Source organism: Juglans regia, chromosome 6, assembly GCF_001411555.2.
Source record: "Juglans regia cultivar Chandler chromosome 6, Walnut 2.0, whole genome shotgun sequence".
Lineage (NCBI taxonomy): Eukaryota > Viridiplantae > Streptophyta > Magnoliopsida > Fagales > Juglandaceae > Juglans > Juglans regia.
Window position 1 is genome coordinate 17,238,668 of NC_049906.1, and position 18,345 is coordinate 17,257,012.

General features: G+C 36.7%; 1 long non-coding RNA gene across 1 annotated transcript; it reads left to right on the plus strand.

The window, feature by feature from the left end:
- The first annotated feature begins 5,524 nt into the window (after nt 1–5,524).
- LOC109008768 lies at nt 5,525–8,084 on the plus strand. Its single transcript, XR_001998987.2, has 3 exons — nt 5,525–5,601; nt 6,917–6,948; nt 8,035–8,084. It is a non-coding gene; the product is annotated as an uncharacterized LOC109008768 (long non-coding RNA).
- Nucleotides 8,085–18,345: the final 10,261 nt, after the last annotated feature.

Sequence of the window (18,345 nt, forward strand, 5' to 3'; positions counted from 1 at the left end):
TATCACTTCACCTCGTGGAGTACACTCCACGTGTACTCTCTTCACACACACTACGCCACATCACCACTCCGGCATACACGACATATGGTGCATCATTCCACCACATGGAGTACACTCCACATGTACTCCCTTCACACACGGATAAGGGAAAGAGAGTTATACCATCGACGGGATAACTCGTGCGTTGCTCACTATCCGGTATGGCCAGTGGCATTGAAAGCCACTAACTTGGGCGGTAGCGGTCACTACCATGACGTTACAACAGTACTATCTCGGGGACTGGATCTAAGATTCTAGTGGGTAGATTTGGGTTGTGTGAGGGCAACCGACATGGTGGGGAGTCAGGTACAGTGGCAGTTAGCCATGTACAGTGGTTGTCCACCTTGTACAGTGGCGGTTAGCCACGTATAATGGTTGTCCACCTTGTATGGTTGCTATTTGGGCTTGGGAATAGCCAGGTGTGGTCTTGAAAGGCCTCGTGGTGGCGGTGAGGGGGTGAAACACGGCTGAAGCTAGGGGCGTTTGGGGACTATGGCTGGCCATGGAAGGGCTTAGGAAGTGCCGTGGAGGGGCATGGTGGCTGGAGGCGACAGTTCTGGTCCTGAGGTGAAGGAACACCCTTGAGAGAGTGAGAGAGCGTGCAGGAGGAGGGAGGCTCGGCTGGGCATGGGGGTGGCTAGGGGAGGTCGCCCATGAGGGAGGAGGCTTCTGGTGGTCGTGGCAGCAGCTGACAGAAATGCTAGGGGAAGAAACCCGTGGGTTTCGTGCGTGGCCTAGGGACGAGCTACGGCGGCTGGGTCAAAGGGAGGAGGAAGAGGGTGGTCAGGGGAGACCCGTGGTGGTGCTAGGTGGTGGCCATGGTTGACGACGGTGATGCTAGGAGGGAGATACCATGCGAGTAAACCCAATTCGAGTTGCTCGTGTGCGGGAGAGGGAGGGGCTTCAACGGCAGGGGATGCTCACCAGCATGAGGGGAGGCCGTTGGTAGTGTTGGTGAGGTTGGGTGGCGCACAACGGCAACGGGCTGAGCTAAAGGAGATTCGGATAGGGGAAGGGGGGTGCGTGCGGTGTAAGCTTAAGGGAGAGGAGAGAGAGAGAGGCAAAGGGAAAGTGAGGGAGAAAGGCTAGGGGCTTGGGTATTTAATCCAAGCCCTTCATCTTCGGATCTTCAAGACGATTTAACGGTGGTTTTTAAATACTGATTTGAAAATGCGTAAATATTAACTTAACTAAAAACACTGAGAAGTATTAAGATAGAATATTATTTAAACTAAACTTTAGTTTATAAAATAATATTCTTTCATCATTAATTAAATGATAAAGTTTTGTTAATTACTTTTAAGAGAATAAAATCATTTAATTAATTAGATTTTTCAACATAATTTAAATCTCATGATATTTTAAATAACTGAAATCATTTAAATAAAATGATTTTTCATAATTATAATATTTTTAGAGCTCTCAAAAATATTATAATTATCTTACTTAAAATCAGGTTTGGTTCAATAACACTAGAAATACCCCATATAAATATTTCTAGGACATTTAAAATATTCGAGGGTTTTAAAACACTGTACTTGCTTTAGAAATCACATAATATCTTTAAAGACACACCATGGAGGTTCGACATGCAGAACAAGACTCATGGTCAAACGAGAGAGAAAGGAGCGGGTTATTACAACTCTGTCTCCAGTACTAACTATGTTATAGACTTGTTGGACAAATACTATAACTTTGTAGATATTAGTTATATTGTGAATGTCATAAAGTATGTTTATGTTTATGGGATACATTATTTCTAGTACATAGTATTGCTAAACGAAAAAAATTATCCGTTGTGAATATTGCATATTGTTAGTTGCATGCTAGGTGAATTGCATCTTTATCTATCATGAACGGGGGCAGGTAACCTTGTATTGCATGTTCTGACGCTTCAAGCTCCATCAAATTCCAAACCAAATTTAGGGGTGTCACATATATTTTCACTCTTGGTGGAGCAATTGTGTCTTGAAAATCTTCCAATCAAACTTTGGTTTAACGGTCTACTCTGGAGGCTGAATTAATAGCCTTGGATACTAATGGACATGAGGTAGAGTGACCTACAAATTTATTATAAATTCACTAGTTAAAAGCCAACGCCAACTATTTTTGTTCATTGTGGCAATAAGGATGTTATAAGGGTTTGTAATAATAAACATTTTAATCATAAAAGGAGACATCTAAGTATCAGGCATTCTACTATAAGATTCATAATAAAGAATGGATACCTAACTTTAGAATATGTAAAGTCAAAAAATAACCTTGTAGATGCTTTGACGAAAGGTGTAACAGCCCGACATAAATTCAACGGATGAATTTCTTTAGGCTTCAGGAATCTCGTGAAAACTCTGGAAGGTTTCACGAATAGAGCAATCGCATAGGTTTTAGTCCGTCAGTATTACTAATCACTATGGTGCTAGAAATGTGATTTTATTAATTTGAGGTACTTAGGAGTGTGAGAATAAGAAACGTGTTAGGGACCCCGGTCTTGTCCCTAACACTAAGGACCACAAGCTCGCCTTGGTGTAAATGATGACCCGAGTGACCTTGCCAACTTGCTTGGCCTTCAACAAATGGGTGGTGTTTGGGTGATGGAATGATGGAGATGATGATGAACTTGGGTAGGCTAAGTATTTAGGGAAGGCAAATCAATGTGGGCGGCTAGAGACTTGTTCTTGAGTGAGGTGCCAAGATGATGGGGCTAGGGTTGAATGGATGAGATAAGGCTAGGGTTACGGGTTGGAGGCAACTAGGGTTGCCGTGGACTATGAGAATGAACTAGGGTTGACGTGGTCTTTGAAGATTGGCTTAGGATTATGGATGTTTGATGCAATATGAATGGCTTGAGGGTTGCCCTTGATGTTGGGGCATCTTGGATGATGATTCGGGTTGGTATGGTGAAATGTAGCTAGGGTTTTGTGTGGTAGCAAAGGGTGATTTCGAGATTGGGAAGAGATGCAGTAGAGTTGGAGACTTTGATGAGATGCTAAGATTTGGAAAGTGTTTGAATGAGTCTAGGGTTGCTCCTTGACTTTAGGGATTAGGAGATGGAAGATAGGATTTGAATATAGCAAGATAAGATTGGGATCTTTGGTTGACTTGAGTGATTATAGTGAATGAGAGATTTGAGGGATTGGATATGGTAGATGAGATGGAGTTTGAATGAGTCAAGGGTTGTTCCTTGACTTTAGGGATTGGCTAGGATAAGCTAAGAAAGATAGGATGATTTGGATTTGAATATGGCAAGAGAATGGAGTCTTTTGGTTGACTAGGTCTATGGAATGAGTTGAGAGATTTAAGGAATTGGATGAGTGATTGGAGGAATTGAGTGATTATAGGGAAGTTCCTAGAATCAAGGGATTGGCATGGAATGAGTCAACTTTCCTTGAATTAAGGAAGTTGCCAAAGAGGTCTCTTGATGGACGGCTAGGATTTGTGTGAGTGGATGGAGGCAAGACTCCTAAAAGGAATGAATTACCTTTTAAAGATTTGAGGTGGATGGGTAGGATTTTATGGATGGAAGACTTTGGTGTGGCCGAATATATAAGTGGAGTATATGGACTAGGGTTTTATGGATATGGAAAGATTTATGGGCAAGCCACTTATGACTCACGGCTAGAGCAAGTTGGATGATGGGAAGTGGCAATTTCGGCTAGGTTAATGAATATGATGGATGAAGGGTAATTATGGGACGTGGCCAATTATGGAAGGTAGGGCAACACTAGGGTTGGTCGAGTAATGTATGTGGGAAATATGGCTAGGTTTTTATGGAGGGGCAGCAAGGTAATTTATGGTAAGTGGACTAGGGCAAACACTATAGTGGGCAAGACTTAGTGTTTGGGTGGATCAAATGAATGTAAGGAAATATATGGATGAACAATATGGATGAACACGTATGAACATTCAAGAACACCATGATGAGCAACTTCACCACCAAGTCAAGAATGCACAAAGATGAATGGACTCAACAAAAGAATATGAAGACTCTTTTTGGTTTATATGAATATTTAGATATGCAAGAAAGTGTAGATGAAGAAGATGGAAAATAAGAATAATGAAGATAATGGATGAACAATAGATGAACAAGATAGCACTTCAACTATTGATTCACAGGTTGCACAATAGTTGAAATAAATCTCATAGATTGATAAACTTGAAAATAACAAAGATAACACAACTTGGATTCACGAATTGCACCAAGTTGCAATAACAAGATAAGTTGAATCACACCTATTCACGAATTGCACTCAAGTAGCCCAAGTGCCTAGCACCAAAAGGGGTGATCTCAAGAACAAGTCTACCCACTTAGGGAATTTGCCAAGGTTCAAACGATGTAAACTTAATGCCTAAGGGTCCTATTTATAGAAAATATAAAGTGGAAACCCTAATAAGTCCCTTGATAAATAAAAATAAATAAAATAAATCAATAAACAAACAATTGTGGTGTGGAACCCATGGGGGCCACGGCATTAGCCCTTGGTGGCCTTGCCTAGCCCATGCATGCCTAGGACCACGTCCTAGGGCGGTGTTTGATGGGTTCTTGACAAAACGGCATACATCATTAGACTCAGATTAATATTTAGGATTTTATGACGCAATAAAATAATTTTTTTATTTCCGGAACAACAGTTGTTCAAAATTGCGTTTTAATTTTTTTGAGGCACCTCGAAGTCAAATTTTGATATATATATATATATATATAAAAAAAAAAAAAAAACTGGCACTTTGAGCTTAGTATGATTATTTATGATTTTATAATGCAAAGTTTATTTTTCACTTTTTCGAAATGAATAATAACCTCGGTCTTAGCACTTCGTCTAGTGTTTTTAAGATCAAAGTGTGGAATGTCCAAACTAGGTTAAAGACGTTTTTCGGAGTGAATCCAATTGAAACCCCAAAACCTTAGTGAAAACTAAAACTCTAAACGGTTTTCCCAAACCCCAAATGTTTGCCTCAAAACCCTAATTGTGACAAGTTGTAGCTTAGTGTTTAATCACTTGATTAAATCACTTCTCATACTATTAACCACACAAATTCATGTCATTACATCCTTATTTATTATTTTATATCTTAGTAATTTCTTTGTGTGATGAAAAATTGGATTTGAGCTTGATACAAACCCAAACCCCATTGAAACCCCAAATGTGGCCCATTTGGTTAAGGCCCATTATGACCCAATATGACCCACGAATTTGCCCCACCAAGGAAGAACTTGTGGACGAAGTTTCCCTTTTTCCATGAGTGTCCTTTTCCTTCCCAAGTCAATCTCAAATACTGGTTGATGGGACGGCCAACAGCCACCTCACCACAACCCATCACAAGGAAGTTTCCTTGGTTGAAAAACATGGGTTGTGGCACCCAGTTTTGCATCTAGTTTTGCTAACACCACATCGCCCAAAAGTCAATTTCCCATCTCTTCTCAAACCCTCCGGGTGTATAAGTCTCGTTCTTGGCTATTTCACTAGTCTTTGGTCACTTTAGAGACATTTGCTTGGAGAGGAATTGAGAGGAACTCTTGGACAGCTTTTCTATCCTTAACTGCTCTAATTGTTTGAAGCTTTTGTAAGTGGATTCTCATACAGTCCTCTTCATATAAATTATTTCTCTTTGCGTCTAGTTTCTTTTAGTATATTTTTTGTAAATTTTCATGGACTTTAGATGGGTGCAAAGTTTCTTTAAGCATGAAGAGGTCATTATGGCAATAAACTGAATAGTGTGTATTTTTTTATTTTTTTTATGGTGTTCTTGACAAGATATTGATATGATATATTTATGGTTTATATTTAATATGGTAATATACAAGTTTGATGAAGATTCGTTGTATGTTATAAGATTTTTATGAGAGTTTTGCATAGATCTAAATAGTTGGAAACTGGGAGTATGAAAACAGTTTCTGTTTTGGGAAAGCTTACGTCTTTTGTTATCAAAGCATGCTCCAATGACTTTGATATTCATATATGATGCTCTTAAGACTTTTATCTACATGTTAGAAAATTATTTTGAAGTTTATGATGTTGATCCTGAAGATATGAATTTTTATGCATGCAAAGGTCCGGTTAGGTCTTGTATGTGAGGCTCACGGATGGATCTATGTTTTTATGAAATTTTTACCATGTGATCTTAGCTTTGATGCTTAGATATGTTTTATGAATTTAATATGAACCATATGATTTTATTTCTTGATGATTTACTTCATGAAATTTTCGGATCTAATGGTTTGATCACAACTAAATCTCATAATGCTTGATTTGGGAGAATAGGTACAAACCGATTGTGTTGAGTTTTATTTTGTGACTTTTTGTGGTTTTGGATTAATTATTCAAATCATGATAGACCTTAGGAATGTTTTATGAACATATTGAGAGTATGTTATTGAATGTTTGGAGTTCTTGAAGTTGTTTTGAAATGAGATAGACCATGAACATCAATGGTTGTTCTTTGAGTTCAAATACTTGAAGTTTTAGCTTGAAGAAAGTTTGGATTTTTATGATATGAGATTGGTGTTTTTTTTTTTAGCATAGGATGTGATTTCTTATGTTGCATATTTCAATTTTGGCATGAAAGATAGGGTTTGAAAGAATTGCAACAAAAATAAAAGTTTTAGCATTTTCATGTTTTGGCCTATGCTTAGTTTACATAGTTGTGTTATGTTTTGAATTTTTCTAATTAGATATTTAGGTTTAGGACAAAAATTACATGAGGAATGTAAATTTGGGTGAGTTTTGGAGTTAGGATGTAAAATCAATAAGTTATGGGTAAAATAGTCATTTTTCTACATGTAGAGGGGTAAAATGGTCTTTTTACTTTAACTCAGTATTCTTATGTTTCTAAGTATGTTAGTAAGGAGTTTCTAACAATTAGAAATTTCTCCTTACAGTTCCCATTTATTCGCGCATTTAATTCTTCACGGTACGTTCCTTGTAAGTTGGCCTCTAACTTACTGTTAGGATATTGTGTATTTGTGTCGGTAAGAAATAGTTATTCATGTTCTTATGATCTTATACATGTCACATTATGCTATATCATGAAATTTTTATCTTTTACACATTATGCTATATCACAAGATGTTATCTGTTTCATATTATACCATGTCATTCATATCACATAAATGTCACGTTACATTATGTCATGTCATCTATCGTTCTGTTTCACGGCACGTCATGTCTCGAGTACAAAGTGTATCTCTAAAATAGTATCTTCAATCAGTTAAGTCTTTTTACTTTTGTCATGACCCTAAGTGTTAAGATGGGGTAATATCCTAGTGGAACAAATTTGTTCACAGTTGAGTGTTTAAACTAGTATGAGATTCCCTGGGTTGACAAGTTAAAAGATCATTAAGTTTCGAATGGGGCCAAAATAACTGGTCACCAAGGCAAAGTCAACCACCAACGTCGTTGGTGCCACCCACATTTCAATTTCACGTTATACGCACTTGTAAAGGTGTAGATACCTATAATGAGATATTTACATTACATTTTTCATAACAGATGCAAATACTTGTGAACTAATACATATGTTAACGCACTCACAGCTAGTGCAGATACCTGTAATGTGATGCGGTATTGGCAAGGGCATACGACTCAAGGAGGCCTGTGTAGCATCCACATTTAACTTTTAATTAACCAGTTTAATTATTGAACAAGATTCCAAGTTCATGTTCAGTTTCATTTCAATTCATTTCAGCTACAGTTCATGTTCAGTTTCAATTCATGTTATTTCATGTTCAGTTCAAGTCATGTTACGTCACGTTTAGTTTCAGGTTCATGTCAGTTTAGCTTATTTCATGTTAGTTCAAGTCATGTCAATACATGTCATGCTATTTGTCAAGTCATGTCAAGTAAGTCATGTTCATGTTTAGCATTCATACTTTTACTGTCATGCATGCATCTTTAAAATTTTGATTTAAGTTATTTGTTAACTTGCTGAGATTTATAATAAAATCTCACTTGATAATCTCGACTACCATTCCCCTCATAATAGTAGATCATGTGCCAGGATTAGGAGACATGGTAGACGATCGACTGAAGGCAATCAACTAGACAGTGACGGCACGATGCGGAGCTCACCGCTTCGATGCTCCATTTTATCGATAATATTATGGCATCCTTGACTGAGTTGCGCAAGCTACTCGATGGATTAACCTAGTAGTTACCTTAGTCTTTGCATATACTTAGGGTGCTCTATCGCCATTACTCTTATGGTTAGAAATCTTTTGGACTTACGTTGTAACTTGAACATCTATTATCTTTAATTTATGAAAAATGTTTATGTTTGGGATATATTGTATCTAGTGCATAGTATTGCTTAAAAAAATCCGCTGTGAATATTGCATCTTGTTTACATGCATGCTAGGTGCATTACATCTTTAATTGTCATGAATGGGGGCAAATAGCCTTATGTTGCATGTCCCAACGCTTCAGAATCTATCCGATCTCAAACAGAATCTGGGGGCGTCACAAAAAGGACTAACAAAGTCAAATATTATATGTACATTAAGGGGGATGGGATAAAAGCCCATTAATTAGGTCACTAGTAATGGCAACCCAACCTTCCTAATTGGAGAACAAGGTTCATTGGGAAGAATAAGGTACTTGAGTGACTAGAGAGCACTATTAAAATATTGTTATTGGTTCATCTCTAGGATGTGAGTGCTAGAAATGCAAAAAATGAAAAGTTAAATGCTTTGAATGAGTCCAAGACTACAACGAGGTATTGAATTGCATGTACTCTTGGACGACTCATTTATGTGAGTGTGATTGTGGAGCCCTAGCCTATGGTAATTGGTATATTCCCTAGTGCGCACATAAATCCAACATATGGTACATGACATTTATGCACCCATTGATAGGAACCTAATATATGCCATACTATATGTGTGGTGTGGAGAAGCTTGAGTTAAAAGATTATGGTTCAAGACTTGGTTCACTATGATCTTTTAGATGGAAACACGCTAATACAGCTAGACTTTCAAAGTTGTAAGCTATTTCTATTGATGCATAGAACTTAGCTCAAAAAAAATTCTTCTATTTTGTCCTTTAAAATATTTTAATTAGGTGGGAGATTGTTAGTTTTTAGAGTTATGATGATTAAAATGTTTTATTGTTAAGTCAAGAAATAATGTGAACCATTGTCATGGTTCAATGAGTTGGTTCGATACTCAGGACTTTAAATAAAAATGTATCGTAGTGACTTGAATCAATGCATGCCTCTTGGAAATATAAACCGTAACTGTTTGGCCACCAAACGAGCGGTTGTGCCTTTAGGTGAATTAGAAACATTTTAAATGTATTCTTTGCGAATTGAAATTGGGAACCCCACCCACGAATTGAAATACCCCAAATTCTCTGAAAATTTAGAGAAACACTTCTCCTTTATTTTGTCTTTACTTTTCTAGGCTTTGGCTATTTAATATCGAGTTAGAATATCTTCTTTTGTGTGCACCGAAAAAAAAAAAGATTAATGGGAACCAACATTGTTGTATCCTGAGAGTAGACTGTAAGAAGCCTAGTGCATGTTAAGATTTGGGGTCGATGGAATCTACTTTAAGGAAAGTCTCCATCACAACATGCCTCAACATTGGGTTCTCTCTTTCTAAATGTTTTTTGTTATTTCATTTATTCTCTACTTTACAAAACATATGCACATATTGATTGAGCTGAATTATTACATATTTTATATATTTAGAATGAATATATTTTATTTATTTCATTACATTATTATTAGTTTTAGATAAAAAAATAATTAAGATGAATAAATCCAAGTTGTGATTAAAATTAGTTAATAGCATAATTTATGCTTAATTTTATAACTTGTGATTTAATTAGACAATGTTCATGCACATGCACAACATATTTCTAATATTCTATTATTCTTTTTATTTTATTTCTTTTCTTTTCATTTCATTTCTAATTTTTTTTTTTTTAGACAAAAGAAAATTACAAAGAAAAGTCAAATGACTCTCTCATTTAAATGAGTCTTTGACTTGGTCTTCATGGAGTTGAATGGGAAGACACAGAAGTGAAGTTTTTGGCATGTGGGGCTTGTGGTTTTATGAATGGAAAGACACGGAAGATTTAATTTTGGTTTTTGGGACGTTGGGTTTTTTTTTTGGAATTTTTTTTTACCGCGCGAGAGGAGAATATATATATTTTTCTTTCTCTTTTTCGAGAGGGACGAAGAGGTAACACAGGAGCGCCGCTGTTGAAGAGTTTCTATGGGTGTCCAACATCTGCCGCTGCCTCTATTGCCTATCACTTTTATCTCTATTCATTTGGTTTGTTTTTTTCACCATTTATTATTTATTTAATTTTAGTTTAAAATTTATAATATATTTTTGACATATTTAACTTAGACTTTTAGGCATTTTATTTACTGTTTATTTACTTCGTGTTATTTATTTTTCTCACTTTTTTAAACTTTTATTTAACAGCGATTACAATTGCTATGAATTAATTTTGAAAATTCGTGATTTGAATACAACGATGAACCCTAAAATCTTGATTTTGGACCTTTTCAATTATCAGTTCGTATTTTGTCAATTACTTTCTAATGTAGTTTAATTCTTAGATTAGTTTTATTAATCTCTCAGTTCTATTGCTTATTAGATCGATTAAAACTTAATTAGGACTTAAATAATTTTTGTTTTATTGTTTAATTTTCAGATTAATTAAGATTGTTTAGTTTAGTTGATTTTTTTTATTGTTAATTTCAATTTATTAGTTTTTTTTTACATTTCATTTCGACAATCAAAAATCTAAAAATATGAATCTAGTCCATGAATAGTGCCCTTTTCATTCTTGTTGCACTCTTTCATCCATTGCACATACCATCATTTTTATTTTCTCTTTATGAATATTTTCACCATTTTAAATGAGTTTGATTTTAAGAAACTTTTCCTGAAAAGACGATCTATGAATTTATTCCTAATTATTACACGACATCCTACTGCACTTGGGATAGCCTTTGTGCTACTTATTTTTGAGTTAGTCACATATATCTCTTATATCCATATTATTTTAAACAATAATATATACTCCACTTTAAGAGTATTTGTACCATTTTGCAAATTAGTTTTTGTATTATATCACACCTGGTCAAGGGCAAAACTGTGTAGAAGATTGGGCGCTAACCCCCGGTCAAAAATTTTTAACAATTAATATTATATATTGTATTATTATTGGTTTAGGTTCAAATACCCTTAAAGTATTTGAGATCCCCCCCCCCAAAACAGCAGTAACACTCAAATATCCCTAAACTCATCTGACATATTAGCCTTGATTTGATATGCTAAAAGTCTAAGATGTCGTTTGGATTCGAAAATGAGTTGAGATAAGTTAAGATAGATTGTAAATAGTAGTGAGATAAGTTATGAATAGTAATAAAATTTGTGAATTAAAGTTACTGAATAGTAGTAAATAGTAGTGAGATGAGTTGAGATGAATTGAGATGGGCTGTGAATACAAACGAGGCCAAACTCTATGAACACACCGTGTAACACTTGCACACAATGCAGAATATTATTGTTCACATACTGACACACGCCATCTCCACTCACACCTAGTTGTTGAAGATACAAAGCCTTAGTCTACGGCTTATCATATGCTTACCATATGTGACATATTTGACTCTTAATTCTAGGCTTAATTCTAGGAATATTTCATTGTATCAATTTTCTCCTACTTGCCATATATTTTGTAATCAGTCTTTATGATTATTTGATTTGTATATTGTAAATGGTTATAAATAGAATATACTTACCACTTTGCAAGTGTGGTGGTTTTCATCAAACACTCTCATTGTGCTGCCAAGAATCCTGCCTGGCTTGTAGCCATGGATGAAGAAGTACAAGCTTTGCAACAAAATCGCACTTGGGTTTTGGTTCCTCGCCCTCCCAACACCAACATTGTCGGTTCCAAATGGATATTTCGGACCAAATATCTACCTGATGGATCCATCGAGCGTCTCAAAGCTCGCCTTGTTGCCAAAAGCTATACACAGGTACCTGGTCTCGATTACACTGACACTTTTAGTCCTGTTATCAAGGCTACCACTGTCCGTGTTGTGCTTTCTCTTGCTGTGACCAACAAATGGCCTCTTCGGCAACTTGACGTCAAGAACGCCTTCCTCAATGGCACCCTTACTGAACATGTTTATATGGAGCAGCCGCCTGGGTATATTGATCCTCGCTTTCCTCATCATGTCTGTCACTTGAAGAAAGCTCTCTATGGCCTAAAGCAAGCTCCTCGTGCCTGGTTTCAGCGATTCAACTCTTTCCTACTTACACTTGGCTTTTCTTGCAGTCGTGCTGACACCTCTCTCTTTGTCTTTCATCAGCAGTCTGGCATTATCTATTTACTTCTTTATGTTGATGATATTATTATTACTGGCAACAACTCGTCTCTTCTTGACAGCTTTACTCGTAAGCTTCATTCTGAGTTCGCCACCAAAGATTTGGGTTCTCTCAGCTACTTTCTTGGTCTTGAAGCTTCACCCACTGCTGATGGTCTCTTTCTCAGTCAGTTGAAATATGCACGGGACATCCTCACTCGAGCTCAGTTACTTGACAGCAAACCTGTTCACACCCCCATGGTTGTTTCTCAACACCTTTCTGCCGATGGTCCTCCTTTCTCGGATCCTACTCTCTACCGCTCTCTTGTTGGTGCCCTTCAATACTTGACCATCACGCGTCCAGATATTGCCCATGCTGTCAATTCTGTCAGCCAATTTCTACACGCCCCTACTGCAGATCACTTCCTTGCTGTCAAGCGTATTCTTCGCTATGTCAAGGGTACACTTCACTTTGGTCTTACATTCCGTCCGTCTACTGCTCCTAGTACTCTAGTAGCTTACTCGGATGCCGATTGGGCAGGATGTGACGCCCCCAAATTCCGCTTGGGATCGGACTGACATTTGAAGCGTCGAGACATGCAACACAAGGTTACCTGCCCCCGTTCATGACATATAAGATGCAATATTCCTAACATGCATCTAGCATTATGCAATATTCGCAGCGGATAATTTTTCTTTTTAGCAATACTATGCACCAAACCGAAATATCCCAAATATTTAAAACATACTTCATTCATAATGACGTACTAAACAACTGGGATCACAATAATAGTCCATATGGTTGTGATCAAAAGAGTGCTGGAGATTGAACTCCACAAATATAAGTAGTAACCTGAGGTAACTACTGTACTACTATCTACGTCGCACCATCGCTTAATCGATCGTTTCCAGATGGTCGATTCTCGATTCTCCTTCAGATCCTGTAATAAGATCTACCATTCGGGGGGAATGGTAGTTGAGACTACCACAGTGAGATTTGATTACAAATCTCAGCAAGTTAACAAGAAACTTCCACACAGGTTAATGATGCATGCATGGCAGTAAAAGCATGAATGCATAATCAAATCATAAGTAATTATAGCATAACTTGACATACAACATAACATAACCGACATAACTTAAACTGAAACTGAAGCTTAGCATGAATGTGTCTTGAAACATAACATGGATTTGAAACATAGCATGAATGTGAGCTTGGAACATAACATGGACTTGAAACATAGCATGAATGTGAACATGCATAATTTGAACTTGAACTTGAGCATGACATAACATAAATGTGAACTTGGAACATAACGTAAACGTGAACATAACATAACATGAACTTGGAACATAACGTGAACGTGAACATAACATAACATGAACTTGAAACATATTCTTGTCTCATGGGATTACCATGATTGCGTGAACGTAAACTTGAACGTAACATAACGTGAAACATGACTTGAACTTATAATCTTATTCAATAGACTTAATCATTAACGTGACCATATGGGTGCTACACAGGTCCCCTTGAGCCGTGTGTCCCTGCCGATTACCGCATCACATCACAGGTGTCTATACCAGCTGTGAGTGCGTTAATACGTACTCCACAGTTGTTGTGGCCCCACGTATTCTACGTGTCACAATTGCTGTGTCTCACATAGTGTATGCTCCACAGTTGTTGTGGCCCCATACTTCATGCTCCACAGTTGTTGTGGCCCTATGACTTATTTGTTTGTGCCACGCTTGCTGTGGACACACGTAACATAATGTGTGGCACCATCGGCATTAGTGCCTGGCGCGCTCTGGTGACCAGCTAATTAGGCCTCATTCACAACCTGTTGACTGTACTTCGTCAACCCAGGGAATTTCACACCTATTTACACACTCCAGCGTGAACAAAGGAGTTCCACTAGGATATTACCCCATCCTAGCGCTTAGGGTCGTGATTGACATGAATAACTTAACTGGCAGACATGACATTTCGTAATGTGACGTAACATGAACGTGACATAAAAGATAGAAATCTTGACGTAGCGTAACGTGACATGAACGTAAGACGACAAACATGACATACTTTGAAACATAAATGTAACAGACAACATTTCATAACATGGCATACATGTAACAGGCAACATTTCGTAACATAGCATATCATGTAACAGACAACATTTCTTAACATGGCGTAACATGTGACAGTGAATATTACGTCACAAGAAATACATGTAACAGATGGCATACTTAACTTAACATACTTGCAATGTATAGCAATATGTGACATAATATCTTGTGTAACAGATGAATAATTCATGACAGAATAAATTATGTGTAGCAGATAAATATGTAATGACTTGGCATGGCATATATGATAACATGCATACATACAATTTAGTTCCCTTACTTATCACACATACACATTAAATTGATAGTAAGTTAAAAGCTAACTTACCTCGATCTTCGTGCTTCGAGACAAAACTCAAGTGCGATCACGAGAAACTGAAAGTAGTGATTTCTAAAAATTAGAACTTAATCACTAACAATTAGGAATATGGAGAAATATCAACTTCGAGTAAAATTACCATTTTACCCTCTACATGTGGGAAAATGACCATTTTACCCCTAACTTAAGGATTTTGCATCCTAACTCCAAAAATCACCAAAATTTACATACCTTATGTAAATTTTGTCCTAAGCTCAAATATCAATTCAAAAAAAATTTAAAACTAAACACAACCATTAAAACTCTATAGGGCCGAAACTTACAAAGCTATTTCCTTTGATTTTGTTGTAATTCTTTCAAATTTCAAAACTCATGATTAAACCAAAATTTTTCTTCTACTATACTCATAACATATTCTTAAGAATAATCATGTTTTGAATCATGAACAAAATTCATCAAAATCACTAAAACCATACTTGAACTTTTTGGTTTCTCTTCTAAGTTCAAAACAGAATTTGTTTCCAACTTGTTTTGATCAACCTCTTGATCCATGACTTATAAAGATGTGATCTTCAAACCAAAATATCACATGGTTCAAAAAGGTGTCCTAAAACAGATCCAAGCTTCAAACTCAAGATCACATGGGTAAACATCAACCAAAACATAAATTTAGCCAAGAACATCATCACTTTGGTCTAACCGAATATCTCATTGCATAAAATTTCATATCTTCGAAACTAACATCAAATATCTTCAAAATAACATTCTAACATGTATATAAGAGGCTTAGGATCTTCCAATAAAAATATCAAAGCCATTGGAATAAGATTAAACCATAAAAGATTTAAACTTTCTCAAAACAGAAACTGTTTTTCCTCTTCCAGTTTCTAAGTTTCTAGACCTAAGAAAATATTTCACCAAAACTTTTAATCATGCAACAAATCCTCAACCAATAATCATATACACATGTTAACAGTACTCCATAAAAATTTCGGACCAAGATCTATTCATTAGCTTGGTCAAAAACTCCAAAATATAACACACTCTCTAGTTTATCGCCCAGAATGACCTTTCTGGGGTCTAAACAACTTTTGACCAATCAAATGATCTCCAAATGGAACTAATAATGTATCCACATAAACTAGACTCCAAAATAAAGAACTTTCATGAAGGAAACATTGTGAGGAAACACTTACAAAAGCTTCGAAACAGGCATTCAAAAGAGGTAAGAAAAACTGTCCGAGAGTGTCTTTTGTGTTCTATGAAGGAAAAGTGTAAAGGAGAGTTGCTTTTTCGTGGGAAGTGGACTGAAGAGCTTCTTACACAAGCTGTGTAAAGTGATAGGACTGAAGGAATGGTTGAGTGTTGGCCTTTTCTTCTCATAAAAATCAGACCAAGATCTTTTCTCAAGGTGGAGTGTGAGAGTGAAAGAGTGAGGTGGCCCTCTAGCTTTGTCTTTCAAGAACCTTCTAGGCCTTTCTTGTAAATATCTGGCCAGCCAAGTGGGGGTACAAAACTTAGCCATGAAGCAATCCTATGGTGACCAAATTCGTGGGCCTTAAAGGGCCTAAACCGAATGGGCCTAAATTTTGGGGTTTAAAGAGGGTTTTGGTTGCTATCAAGCCCAAATCCAATATCACTTGGTCCAATCAATTTTTCAAGGTTAACAAGGTTGGATAATGATGTTCTAACACAAATTTGAAGGATTAATAGCATGTGGAAGTGATTTAATCAAGTGATTAAACACAATGCTAGAAATCGGATTAGAAAGGGTTTAGAGGCCAACTTTAGGGTTTTGGGGAAACCGTTTAGGGTTTTGATTTCAACCATGCTTTTGGGCTTTCAATTGGATTCCCACCATTTAGGGTTTCACTAGGATTGAAAACATCCTTGATCTGGCACAATTTGGTTGAGCAGATGAAACAAAGTTTTGCTTAAGCAACATGATCTCACACCTTGATTCCTTCAAATCCAACAAACGTTCCTTATGGTGCCAAGTGTCTAAAATTATTCACTAAATGTGGCTAAGATCTTGCCAAGTGTCCAAATAAAACTTCTCTAATCTAATTTGGACATTCCACACTGTGATTTCGAAACACTGCAATTGGTGCGCTTACCGAGATTACTATTTACTCCGAAAAAGTGAATCATTAACTTAGTACTAAAAATTCTTAAATATTCATATTAACTTACAGTGAAAATATTTTACCGAAATTTAACCTCGAAGTGCCCCTAAAAATAATTTCACAATTCCCAACAGACGTTTCGTCCGGAATTATGAAAATAGGCTATTGTGCCATAAAATCCTAAATAATCCACCGAGTCTAATGGCGTAGACCATAATGTATTCTGACACTTCTAACCACCTCAAATAAATAAAACTCATATTTCTAGCAGCACAGTGAGTGATAACACTGACTATGTTGACAGACTAAAACCTATGCAATTGGTCGATTCGTAAAAACTTATAGGGTTTTCACGAGATTCCTAAAGTCAATAGAAATTCCACCAATGAATTTCTAGCGGGCTGTTACACAGGATGTCCAGATACTCGTCGTTCCACCTCAGGCTACTCTATTTATCTTGGCAACAATTTGGTTTCTTGGAGTGCCAAGAAGCAACCAACTGTCTCACACTCCAGCTGTGAATCTGAGTATCGTGCCCTTGCAATGGCTTCAGCCGAACTTCTTTGGCTTACACATCTTCTTCACGATCTCAAGGTTCCACTTCAGCAGCAGCCTCTTCTTTTATGTGACAACAAAAGTGCAATTTTTTTAAGTTCCAATCCCGTTTCTCACAAGCGGGCCAAGCATGTTGAGTTAGACTACCATTTTCTTCTGGAACTTGTTGTTGCTGGAAAACTTCGCACGCAGTATGTCCCGTCTCACTTACAGGTTGTTGACATCTTCACCAAAAGTGTCTCTCGTTGTCTTTTTGAATTCTTTCGATCCAAGCTTCACGTCCATTCAAATCCGACGCTCAGCTTGCGGGGGGGTGTTGAAGATACAAAGCCTTAGTCTACGGCTTATCATATGCTTACCATATGTGACATATTTGACTCTTAATTCTAGGCTTAATTCTAGGAATATTTCATTGTATCAATTTCCTCCTACTTGCCATATATTTTGTAATCAGTCTTTATGATTATTTGATTTGTATATTGTAAATGGTTATAAATAGAATATACTTACCACTTTGCAAGTGTGGTGGTTTTCATCAAACACTCTCAACACTCTCACTAGTGATAGAAAGTGATATAAATTGAGTTTATTTTCCCCTTGACAGACTGAATAACAAGAGAAGTCTCTTATCACTATCTTCCACTTTTTTTTCTTCTTTTCTTATCACTCGCTTCTACTTTTTCCTATTCTTCAAGACATGGAGACTGGAGTTGGAAAATTGTAGAATTGTTGGCTTACTTGTTGTTGATGTCTGGTCTTGCACCTCGTTTAGAAGCTTGGACTTCCAATTCTCATAGTAAGATTAATTTAATCCCTCTTTTATTTCAATATATTTTGTCATGTATAAATTTGTGA